The 13,309-nt window shown below is 41.6% G+C and overlaps 2 protein-coding genes across 2 annotated transcripts in view; one reads left to right on the top strand and one right to left on the bottom strand.

The window, feature by feature from the left end:
• LOC147664912 (uncharacterized) overlaps positions 1-13,309 on the bottom strand; it is a 313,239-nt gene that overhangs the window by 94,646 nt on the left and 205,284 nt on the right. The window lies entirely within an intron of this gene.
• The window catches only part of LOC147664913 (uncharacterized), a 93,410-nt gene that overhangs the window by 42,965 nt on the left and 37,136 nt on the right, over positions 1-13,309 (top strand). The gene's annotated exons all lie outside the window — the stretch shown is intronic.

The following is a 13,309-nucleotide window of genomic DNA, read 5'->3' as shown; positions in this document are numbered from 1 at the left end:
CAATCAACCCTTCGATGAGCAACACTTATTTGGGCCTAATGTAAACGTATCACTTGAGAAAATAAGAAAGGATACGGACACAGATAAATCTATGGGAGCCTTGCAGTAGCAAGCTCCCAGACCCTCCTTTCATCGCTCATCCTACAGAAGCACCACCAGAGGCTACTCCTCAGATAGTCCCTCTACTTCTTACAAAGCCCCTACCCAATCTACCTTCAGTGGGGGCTACCAAAGAGAGGGTTACAGGGGTAACCATAACAAAGGCAGAGGCAAAACTAACAACTCCCGCTCTGCCTCCACCCCTACCCAATGACTTCCCTCCACTTCTCCCACACCATTCCACTCCAGTCGGGGGAAGAATGCAACAGTTCCTTCCTGTCTGGACTTCAGACAGGTGGGTGCGACAAATAATTCAATCAGGTTACTGTCTCGAACTAACATCTACCACCCCACCATACCACCCAAACAGTGCCCAATGTCACAGGAACATTTGCTTCAGCTGAGGCAGGAGGTAATATCCTCCTACAAAAAAGCGCAATAGAAATAGTTCAATCACATCAACAAAACAAGGGAGTTTACTTCCTGTACTTTCATATCCCAAAAAGGGACTGCTCTCTAAGGTCTATACTAGACCTCAGACCACTAAACCTGTACATACAATCAGAGCACTTCCATATGGTCACAGTCCAGCAGGTCCTTCCTCTCCTTTTACAAAACTACTTCCTTGCCACTATAGATCTCTAGGACGCCTATTTCCCCATTCCCATTAACACAGCTCACACTATGGAATCTAATAAAAATAGGGAACTCGGTTGGTACTGTATCCAAGTTATAAGCAGTAAGATAATCCAAAGGTTACAAGGTACAAAGTATGAAGCCCATCGGAAGCAGCAGCCCTGCTGCTCAGCCTACAGGATAAAACTGACAGATACTCTTAAACATACACAAAGGCAACATTCCACGACATCACAGAGACTGGCTGAGCAGCAGAGAAGAGGACATAGAGAAAGGACAGACTCGAGTGGAAAGCAAGATACCACACACCTCCCTCCCTAACGGAGACAATAAGCAAAATTAAAGAGGCGAGTGGCAGGAAAAGAGAACAGATAACAGAAGCGAAAGGATTTAAGAAAAAGACACTAAACATGCACACTTCACCCAATAAATAGTGAAGAGAAATGTTTACAGATTTAAGTCTGATAATGGACAACACACAAATATGTGCATGTACAAAAGACGAAGTGTAAAAGAACCCCCAAAACAGAGAACTGTGAGCTAGAATAATGCTCTACAAGAATCAAAACAAGCAGGGTGGAGCGTAAGATGCTCTCCAAAATGTATGTGGAGTTGTAACACGTCCTACACAACTTACACGTAGGGTGGAGCATAAGTGCCCCCCTAAATTATTGTGGACTCAAATCACGTCCTACACGATTCACATGTAGGGTGGAGCGTAAATCCCCCCCTAAATAATGGTGCACTAAATCATGTCCTACACAATTCACACCTAGGGTGGAGCGTAAATGCCCCCCATAATTATTGTGGATTAAAATCATGTCCTACACAATTTACAAGTAGGGTGGAGCTTAAATCTCTCGCTAAATAATGGTGGACTTAATCATGCCCTACACAATCCCATCCTCGTCGCCAATGTAGAAATCAATAGAAGTCTCGTAGAAAGCTCTTGTAGTTGTAGTTTATTCTTCAGTTACATCTTAGTAAGTTCCAATGTAAATCTCAATATAAGCCCCACCAGGAGCAGCCTCCTGGCTGCTCAGCCCATCTGCACCAACTGCTCTCTCACCAGCACAAACATTCCTCACATTCCATATGACCTCATATTGTTGGAGCATCAGGCAGAGAACAAGGGCAGAGAAGGTGTGTTACTTAACAAGCAGATTACTACACAATCTCAGATTTGTACTGGACGGTCAGCACTATCAATTCAAGGTACTTCCATTCGGAGTCACAACAGCACCAAGAGTGTTTACCAAGTACCTAGCAGTGGTAGCAGCACACTTAAGAAGGCAGCACATTCACGTCTTCCCATATCTCGACGACTGGCTCATAAAAGCCAGCTCATACAGTCAGTGTGTACAACACACTCCCACCACCATCCAATTACTCCACTACTTGGGGTTCACAGTAAACCACACCAAGTCCCATCTGCAACCATCCCACGTACCTCGGTGCCACAATAAACACATCAACAGTGCTAGATTATCCCTCTCCTGCCAGGATAACAAATATGTAAGCTCTTCTGACAAAATTCCAACCGCAACACTCTCTTCCAGCTCGAGTGTTCATGCAACTCATAGGAATGATGGCCTCTTGCATATTCATAGTGCCTCATGCAAGACTACAGATGCATCCTCTTCAAGAGTGCTTAGCACGCCAATGGAACCAGGGTCAAGTTCAATTAACAGACCTAGTGTTGGTAGACAGTCAGACTCACCGCGACCGTTCCTAGAGCCAGTTCCTCAAATAGTCATAACAGCGGACGCATCGCTCACCGGCTGGGGAGCTCACCTACTGCAGCATACAATGCAGGGCAGGTGGACACTGCAACAAAAGTTACTCCACATCAACCACCTGGAGTTACATATTTCTCGCCTTAAAAGTATTCCAAAAGCAAAGATCTGGCAAAGCTGTCTTAGTTGGCACAGACAACATGACAGCCATGTACTACATAAACAAACAAGGAGGGACACACTCTCTGCAACTCTCTGTTAGCGCGGCAGATATGGAGATGGGATATACCTCAGAACATCTTCCTCTTAACCCCACATGTTCCAGGGGTACAAAACACCGTGGCTGATCTGTTAATCCGTCAGACACAACAGATCCACGAGTGGGAACTGCGTCCACAAGTTTTTCAACCGTCCTTTCAGATGGGGGGGGACAACCTCAGATAGACCTTTTCGGCACCCACGAAAACGCCAAATGCCCAAGCTTTGCCACCAGATATCCACATCCACTGTCCAAAGGCAATGCGATATGGATGAACTGGTTAGACAAATGTGCATACGCTTTTTCACTTCTCCCACTGCTTCCACTAGTGGTGTGCAAACTACAACAACATTCCCTGACTCTCATTCTAGTTGTTTCAACTTGGGCCAGACAACCGTGGTACACCACACTGCTGCAACTTTCTGTGGTACCGTACCAAAAGCTATGCCTGTCTCCACGCTTCCTAACCCAGAACCATGGGGAGATCAGACACCCGAACCCAGTTCAGCTCAACCTTGCGATCTGGCTCCTGAGGTCTTAGAGTTCGGTTATCTTAACCTTCCTCCTGACTGTATGAACGTTATTAAAGAAGCTAGACGTTTTGTAATATACTGTCATAACAACAACATCAATCCTCTAGATGTGTCTATTCAACACATCATAGGATACTTACTGCACCTCCAAAGATGTAACTTACTGTACACATCTATTCGACTGCATCTTGCTGCCATTGCAGCATACCTACAAAATTGACAACATCTATCACTTTTTAGAGTACCTGCCATATAGGCTTTTATGGAAGGCCTCAAAAGAATAATTCCTCCCAGAGTACCACCTTCACCTGTGTGGAGTTTAAACATTGGTCGCACACGGCTAATGGGGCCTCCCTTTGAACCTTTACATAAATGTGAACTGCAATTCTTAACTTGGATAGTTGCTTTTCTAGTAGCTATTACTTCTCTAAGAAGAGTTAGTGAGCTACAAGCATTAACCATTCAAGAATCTTTTCTGCAAATGCATCATAATAAGGTTGTTCTCCGAACCAATCCTAAATTCCTTCCAAAGTCATTTCGCCCTTCCACCTCAATCAATCTGTAAAGCTGCCCGTATTCTTCTCGCAGCCAAAAACAGTCGCAGAAAGAGCTCTTCATACCTAAGATGTCAAAAGAGCATTGTTATACTACATTGAGAGAACACAACCTTTTCGTAAGACCAAACAACTTTTTGTGTCTTTCTCACCACCACACAATGGTAATCCCATTTCAAAATCTGGGATAGCTAGATGGATTGTCGAAGGCATACAAATTTTCTACCACAAAGCTAAACGTACATTATCTGTCCCTCCTAAAGCCGATTCTACAAGAAAGATAGGGCCTTCAATGGCATTTTTAGGGAACGTTCCCTTAGATGACATCTGCAAAGCAGCTACATGATCTACACCACACACATTCACAAAACACTATTGTGTAGATGTGCAAACTAAACAGGCTACTGTGGGCCAGGCTGTACTTAAAACACTGTTTCAAACAACTGCAACAGATGCAGGTGGTCGCCGCTAAGAGTGGGTACTGCTATACAGTCTATGCACAGTGTGTAATCTGCAGCTCATATGCCTCGAACGGAAAATGATACTTACCAGTATGCATCTGTTCTTGGCATGTAGAGCTGCAGAGTCACACACACCCATCCGCCTCCCCGGCTACCTTTATCTGTTCCAGTATTATCTTAATTAGATACAAATTACATGGGCATCCTTCCTGTTTCTTACAAAACTCCATCATTTCCCTGCTGGTGAAAAACAATATAAAGATGGAGCGGATGCCCATGCGCATTGTAGTCCAAAGGAGGAGTCACCTATCCTGTGACTTCCAAAGACTTTTCAGGACAAAAACAACTGCAAACATCTAGGCCCAACACTAGGTGGCTATCTATGCACAGTGTGTAACTCTGCAGCTCTACATGCCAAGAACAGATGCATACTGGTAAGTAGCATTTTCCTTTCATTCTCAACAGAACTTCTATATTTGTACACGGAACATGAATGTCTTGAACGGGTGCCTAGTTACACTCGCGGGTGATCAGGCGAGCACTACAAATCCTGCTTGATTGATTGAACGACAAGGTCACACAAGTTTCAGCGCGGAAATTTTCCCAACCCAATGCCCGGATTTCCCGAAGACTCTCATTTGGTGGGTACGAACTTTACATTTATGAGTCCATACTAATTCTCAATGGCACAGCAGTCAAGCTTTGAGTGGCTGGCAAGGACTAACCATTCTATTTAAAAATAGCTTCCTTTTCCTCATACAGATCACACATCTCAATAGACAGAGCACTTCTTTTGACGTGAATACCTCCTGCCACTGCTCTCTGTGATTAGTTCTATTCTTTACTGGTGTCGGCCTCCGCAGGCTTGATTGCAATTGTTGGACTCATTAATGGGTTCAAGTGAACTAGTGTGAATGGGCGCATTGTAGTATTCTATCCTCATGTTTGTAGAATGCTCTGTTAGGAAGGTTCTGTAGAACTGTATTGCATTCTACTTAGAGCGTTAAGTTTGAGGAGTTTTGGCAGTTAGTTGTTTGCTGATCTGCTGTTTGCCTCGCTGCTGCGCAGTACCTGTTTATTTATTAATAAACTTCAATTTAAACCTTGCGACTGTTACCCTGAATTACCACATAATTGATGGGGACGATCACAGGTGTCTGCTGAATCCACGTTGTGCAAGAGAAAAAGAAAAGGCAAAATCTAAAAGAGTTACGACGAAGCTTACCTAACAGAAATCTTCAAAGGCGAAGGGGGAGTGCTGCGTGAACACGTTCGCCTGAGCAATATCCTGAGGTATTTATCTTGGCTGTGTATCGTCACGGCAGCGGTGAGGAGTGCCAAAATACGTCACTTGAGCTAACGTTCTAGTTGTCTGCGAGCGCCATATTGTGAGTGATTTTTACTCATTGCTCATTGGCTGCTACGCAAAACGTGTGACGTGAATTCTTGGCGTACAAGCATGGCGATGAGTGAATATCGTTATTGGTTGACGTCGTGATGTCATAGAAGCGGCCATCTTGGATTGGGCAAAATTCACGAAGCTATCGGCAAACAAAAAAAAACTGTTTTTTCGGACAGAAGTAATTTTCTTAATGGAAAGGATTTCAAGAAACCGAATTAAAGAAAGGGCAATCGAAATATACGAAAAGGTTTTGGTGAAGTTTTTACCTAAACTTATGGTACTATTTAAAGGAGTCTTTACAGTTGGTGTGCTGGATTTCATTTCTTTTCTTCAAACAACTGTTAGTACTGTATGAAAAGTGAAAAGGGAATATCGTTTTTCAGCAATTCGATGACATTGTGTTCAAACACTTCAGCTTGAACTGGATTTGGGAACACTTTCTTCAAGGAGCCGTTTTCACTTAGTTTTCATCGTTCTGATCATTTAAAAAAAAAAAAAAAAAAAAAAAATCATTTACTGCACTGCAACTGATTGGAAGTTTACCTTCAATAAGTTATTTACAGTCATCATCAGTATTAGTCTACATTTGAGATTTTATTTTAGTGTGAAATTGTAATTGGTGTAAAATTCAATCTGTCTATCAACCTCCTTTTTTCTTTCACCTATTCAATGGAAGAAATGGTATGATGCTTTTCTTACATACATTGGTGCTATAGGAGGATCACATTATAGGGCAGAAAGAAAAAATTTTTTGTTATTAAATGCGTTGGGGTTTGAAGGGAGAGAGATTTTTAAACATCTACCAGCATTAATACGTGCAGCAGATGATGATGAAATAGATGAGTTTACTGAAGCTGTTAAAAAATTGGAATTTCGTTTCGACTTCCAACCTAGTTTAGTGGTAATTAGACATAAATGTTTTAAAAGAGAACACAAAATTGGTGAAAAAGTGTAAGATTTTTTTACTGCTCTGAGAATATTAAGTGCTGAATGTCAATTTGAAGGTTTTAGAGACCAACCTATAAGGGATCAATACATTTGTAAGTGTACAGATAAGAGTATCCAACAAAAACTGTTGTCTTTAGGTAATGCTACTTTAGAAGAAACTGTAATAATAGCTTGAAGTATCGAATTGTCAAAAGTCTCAGTTAAAGAACAAAGGGCCCGATGTAGGTAAATGGCATTTACCGATTCGTAAATACAGAATTATACCGATTCGGTATTTACAAATCGGTAATTGCTTTGTAGGTATTTTTACCGATTTTTTTTTTTTTTTTTTTTTTTTTTTTTTTTTTTTACCGAATCTGTAAAATTCGGTAATTACCGAATCGGTATTTACCGATTCGGTAATTGCCATTGATGAATGGCAATTACCGAATCGGTAAATACCGATTCGGTAAAATTACAGAATTTACAAGGGGGACAGGGTATCACTTTGACACCCTGTTGCACCCCTGATTCAGGCTTGTGTGCCATGTGACACACATACATGCCCTCGGGGCATGCCCTCGGGGCATGTATGTGTGCCACATGGCACAGGTGTACATGCACAGATGTGCATGTACACAGGAATTCGTTATTTACCATGCAAAAGTATTACATGGTAAATAACAAATTCTTAGGGGCCTGTAGCGCTGTTTCCAGTGCCACCTACATATAGATTTACCGAATCGGTAAATTTACTGCTTCGGTATTTTACAGAATCGGTAAATTTACTGAATCGGTAAATTTACTGATTCTGTAAAATATAGGCCCCACATCTCAATCACCATATACCGGTCGGTAACGGTACCGACCGGTATTTGGTGACCTACATCTGGCCCTAGATGAGAAGGGATCTTCTTGTTCTTCGAAAGAAGAGCCTGTTAATGTTGTCAGATCCAAAGAACCAAAATTTCAACAGAGTTCGTAATGACAATAAGTTTTTCAAGCAAACTAATATTTGTTTCAAATGTGGGAATACACCTCATTTTAGATCAGGACGTCCATGCCCTGCCAGAAATGTAACATGCAGAGCATGTGGTAGGTTTGGGCATTTTTCAAAAGTGTGTCAAAATGTAAAGAAAAATACAGAGTTTAATCAAGATAATAAGCATTTTTCTAAGAATTCTTCTTCAGTTGCTAACATATCAGAATCTGAATCAGGACATAATATTTTTGAAAAAATTCAAGATGACTTGAGAGACATGGTTGTCGTGGTGAGTGATGTGAATGTGGTTGGTTGTCAATCTTCTGAATGTGTAGACCCGTATATTGAAGTTGGAGTTGGTGACAAGAAGTTATGTTTGCTGGTTGATTCAGGTGCGAGAATCACCATGATTTCAGAAGAAAAATTCAAGGAAGTGTGGGGTTCACGTCCCTTATGTCCTCCTGATAGATTCCCTGTGTCATATGAAGGCAGGACAATCGAATTGGCAGGATATTTTGAAGATACTTTGGAGTTCAGAGGAAGGAACATTTTGGGGAAAATTTATTTAGCCATCAAGGGACTAGACATTCTTGGATAGTTTCATCAAGGACTTTTCAAGATGGTACTTAGGCCTGGTACAGAGGATCAGGTATCTATTGTGAAAACGGATTGTTTAGATGAAATTTCGTCTGGGAGATATCCTTCTGTAGCAATAAACTTGGACAGATTAAAGGATTTACACATTCGATTAAAGTAAAAGAGGGTGCCGTACCAACTAAACATAGACTTAGAAATGTACCTTTTAGTGTGAGAGAACAACTTGAGAAAGAACTTACGACTCTGAGCGAAAAAGGGATAATTGAACCAATTGAATCTTCCCTTTGGCTTAGTCCATTGGTTGTTGTTAAAAAGAAGAATGGAAAGCTTCGCGTCTGCATTGATTTGCGCAGTTTAAACAAAAATATTTGGATTGATTCACATCCTTTACCGAAGATTTCTGATATGCTGTCTTTAGTGAATGGATCTAGGTGGTTCACGAAATTAGATCTTGCCTCAGTATATCATCAAGTAGTGCTAGATCCATCTTCGAGGCGTTTGACTGCTTTTGTTTCTCCTATTGGTACATTTCAGTACTGCCGCATGCCATTTGGGTTGGCCTCTGCGGCAGCAATTTTTCAGAGAATCATGTCAAACTTACTTAAGGATTTAAAGTGTGTTATTGTCTTCCAAGATGATGTTTTGGTGCATGGCGCTACATCGGAGATACATGATGATATTGTTTGTGCTGTCTTGGAGATTTTACGAGATGCAGGTGTTGTTTTAAAAAAGGAGAAATGTGTTTTTAAAGTACAGAAAATCGAATACCTAGGTCATGTTCTGTCTGAGCATGGTGTGGAACCAAGACCAGGTTTGGTTAAAGCCATTGTGGATTCTTCACCCCCTAAGGTAAGATGAGTCTTAAATCATTCTTAGGTTTGTGTGAATTTTACTCTAGGTTTTTACCGAGTTATGCCTCTAGAATTCAACCACTTTCCAACATGCTCAAGAAAAGTGTTCCGTTTGTGTGGGACAAAATATGTGAAGATGCTTTTAGTTGGATCAAAGAAAATTTAGTTAGTCCGACTATTCTCAGACCTTTTAATCCCAATTTGATGTGTACCATCACAGTGGATGCCAGTGGGGTAGGTTTGGGGGCTATTCTCCCTCAAAATGAAAAAGGACGAGAATACACTTTGGGCTATGCATCCAGAGTTTTGCAGGGTTCCGAGTTGAATTTTTCTGTTATTGAAAGAGAACTGTTGGCACGTTGGTGGGCTATTAGAAAATTTACTCCGTATGTGTGGGGTAAACATTTTAAATTATTCACTGATCACAACCCACTTGTTTCTATTCTTTCTGGTGACAACGTTAGAGATCTTACCCCAAGAATTGCACGTTTAACAACAAAACTTTTACAATTTGATTTTGAAATTTCTTACATTCCAGGTTCAAAAAACAGTAGGGTAGATTATTTTTCTAGAAATCCTGTTGAATGTGGAGATACATTTGAAAGGTATGATGAAGACAACTGTTTTGTGTCCCTGTTTTGTTGGATGAAATGTGTGCTATTAGTGAAGAAGAATGGAGAGAGAAGTTGGACGAAGATGGTCTTCTTTCTGAAGTTATTAAATGCGTAAAAAAAGGCTGGCCCAAGGAGAAAAATGCACATTTTTCTTTGCATATCTTTGTTAAAGTTGCAAATGAAATTTCGATTGAAAATGGTAGATTGATTCCCCCGGAGTCACTTAGGATCAGACTTATGCAAGGTGCTCATGAAGGTCATCTTGGAAAGACTTTTACCAAGAGGAGACTTCGCGAACACCTGTGGTGGCCACAGATGGACATGGATGTTGACACTTTTGTGGGAGAGTGTGTGGTTTGTTCCAGTTCAGAAAAAAGTTTGAAAATACGTACCCCACCTTTACAACCCACAGAATTTCCAAGCAAGCCATGGGAGAAAATTGGTATTGATCTAGTGGGACCTTTTAATACTCTCCCCACTAATGCAAGATTTGCTATTGTAGCAATTGACTACTATTCAAAGTGACCAGAGGTTCGTTTTATTAATGATCCTAACACTAATAATGTCATTGATTTTCAAAAAGACATCTTTCTACGAGAAGGTTTCCCAGTTACCATTGTTAGTGACAATGGTGTTTAATTTGTCAGTCAGGATTTTGAGAATTTTATGCATCAAAGTGGTATTAGTCATTTAAAAAGTGCGCTCTATCACCCACAAACCAATGGTTTGGTTGAGCGAATGAATAGGGTTCTAAATAATTGTGTGCAGTGGGCTTTAGCTAGCAAGTGCAATGTACAAGATGTGGTTAGGTCCATGCTTTGGTTCTACCGTACTACACCCTATTCGAGAACAACATTTTCACTGTTTGAACTTTTTCGTGGAAGAAAGCCAAGTTCTAAGATTTGTCCTAGTTGGATGGCTAAGTGGGTCAAAATGAATATTGTGAGTGATGTGGATGATATCGTTAGATCTAATGTTCTCTAAGCTCAATGTCAACAAAAGGAGTATTTTGATACAAGGAAAAAATCTGTTTACCAAGATATTAAAGTTGGTGATATTGTACGTGTTAAGTTACCTACTCATGCGAAGAAAGGTTGTTCTAAATTTTCCGAATCTTTTACTGTTGACAAGGTTTGTGGTAATGCTGTAAGTGTTAACTTAAAAAACTGGTGGAATAAGTCCAGTTGTAAAAGTCACTAAAGACTTCAGACAGAGCTTATCTGGTTCAAATGATTCTCAAATCAAGTCTAATCTGGTTCAGCCTGATGCAAAGGTTGTACAGAGAAGTACCCGTCAATGATCCATTCCAGTCAGATTTCGCAATTAGACTTTATGGTGATCAATGTAGTTTTCCTTCATCTTTATGTTATGCTTCACATTATCCATTTTAATGTTGTTTAATATTGCTGTTTTTGTTTTTTTTATTTTTGATGTTGAGGAAAGGAGGATGATGTAGTATTCTATCCTCATGTTTGTAGAATGCTCTGTTAGGAAGGTTCTGTAGGACTGTATTGCATTCTACTTAGAGTGTTAAGTTTGAGGAGTTTTGGCAGTTGGTTGTTTGCTGATCTGCTGTTTTCCTCGCTGCTGCGCAGCACCTGTTTATTAATAAACTACAGTTTAAACCTCGCGACTGTTACCCTGAATTACCACACGCACCCATCGACATTTGACCAGCAAATGCACCCTCTTACAGACTTTGCACTCTTATTGGTCTTCATCAATTCTGGCTCCCTTGCCATGAACTCATTCTTATGCATCAGTAATTGTTTTTGCTCTTGTACCTGAACTGCCTGTGATCTGGGAGCACCTCAGATCAGGGCCGGATGGGTGATACTAGGCACTGGGTGATCCCCCAGGAGGCTGGAGGGTCAGGCCAGTTTTCTCACAGAGGATTGGTTTTGTTCCTGGGGGTTGATTTTTTTTTTCTTCTTTAGCAAAATCGGTCACCAGTAACAAAATCAGAAGGCCACCATGTCAGGGGAGATGTGGAACCAGTTTCCCGTCAGGAGAGACACCGGACATGGCTGCCAACTGTGGCCTCTCCTCAAGAAGGTGCAGCTGGAACAGCTGGTGGAGTGCGGACTGCAGATTCTTCTCTACAAGGTTCCAACGGGGCCTCCAAAATGAAGGTACTGGTATGGCAGTTTGCTGATCATGGGCTCCTGGATCTGGGCTGCTCTTGTCAGTCGTGCCAAAGGGCAATGCAGATGCTGGAAGCCGTTGGTGTTTCCTCAGACCTCTTAGCAAATCTACCTAAATCGTTGTTTCTGGTGCAGGGTGAGATTCATGCCTCAGATTGGGGATTACACCTGAACCTCTACAGCACGAGCTTCAAGAACTTGATGTCAATGTGCCGGTCATGGAACATGACCTCCCTATTTGTATCTTGAAGACAAAATGTATCTAGCTAATTAGCTAGCACAACCTTTCCTTTCAACTATGGGATATTTGCCCTGTTTAAAATGCTGTCCCTCCCCAACCTAAATCTCCAACTTCAAGACTATCCCAAAAAGGGCCATCTTAATGCTGATAGCTCAAACTCACTACCTTTTCTTGAGATGTAGGACTTCTCTGTGTCAGTGTACAACTGTTGCAAGTCCGCATTGTATGTGGGAAAGGGTATGGCTGACCTCAATCAGACCAGTCGGTGTCATACTATGGTGTTAATGAACTATTGATTACTTGGGATCACAGATTACCCAGGGACTGCAAATGAGCTGTGGGGCGTGACGTACAAGGACACTTTCCACGTGCTGTTTGCCGTCAGACCTCTCCGTGACCTTTTGTATGCCTCTGTGACAGTATTTTGTATCTCGGCTAGATGAGACTTTAGCAGGGGGCTACCCTTGAGGTATTTGGGACCAGATACCTAAGACAAAGATGAAATGTGATGGCTTTACTCTAGCCCTGCGCTGCTGATTGAAACCAGGGAGTTTTCCCACTCTATCTGATGTTGCGCTGTGGTTCAGGGCATCTAAAGGGAGGGAGCTAGGGTCATCTCTGAGGTGCTAACCTCAACCGTTTTATTGGTAGGTTTATGTGAAGATCTGGACTTCCTATGTTGTTTATTGATTTGCCCCAAACTAGTCTGCTAAGAATGCACCAGACATTAGGTACGGTTTGAAGTCTGGACTGCAGCATTGGACTGGAAGTCACCACATCATGTCAGAGCGTGCCCTGCTCCACTATGGTAAATTTATGGACTTCGATGTATGTCCCTGTATCAATACCAGCCAAGCCTGTGCTAACACCAGTAGTTGTATTGCAGGAAGGCGCTCGCCCTCCACGTGAACCTTTATCGGGGGGCTTCCTTCTACATGACTTTTGTATATTATTTTCTTTGTTTCTCATATTTTATAAAAATCTAATAAAATTGGCTGTACACAAAAATTCCGATCTTGTAACTCAAAATAAAACTCCTAATAATTAAGCCACTGCCAATGCTCTAACAAGCGGGGACTAAATCGAGTCTAACAAACCTCCCTGAAGTCTCCCAACGAAACCATATCGCTGAGCATAAACCCTTGTTCGCAGTGCCCTGGACTCTGCTGATGGCTCTTGCCCCTGGAAATGAGCCCTGGGATGTTGGGTGCCTTCCCCAGATCACACATTAAAGCTGTGAAAAAACAGGGTGACTACTGGAAAACCTGGAGCC

This window comes from Lissotriton vulgaris, unplaced genomic scaffold (genome assembly GCF_964263255.1).
Source record: "Lissotriton vulgaris unplaced genomic scaffold, aLisVul1.2 SCAFFOLD_671, whole genome shotgun sequence".
Classification (NCBI taxonomy): Eukaryota; Metazoa; Chordata; class Amphibia; order Caudata; family Salamandridae; genus Lissotriton; species Lissotriton vulgaris.
This window is presented reverse-complemented; position numbering and strand designations above follow the sequence as displayed.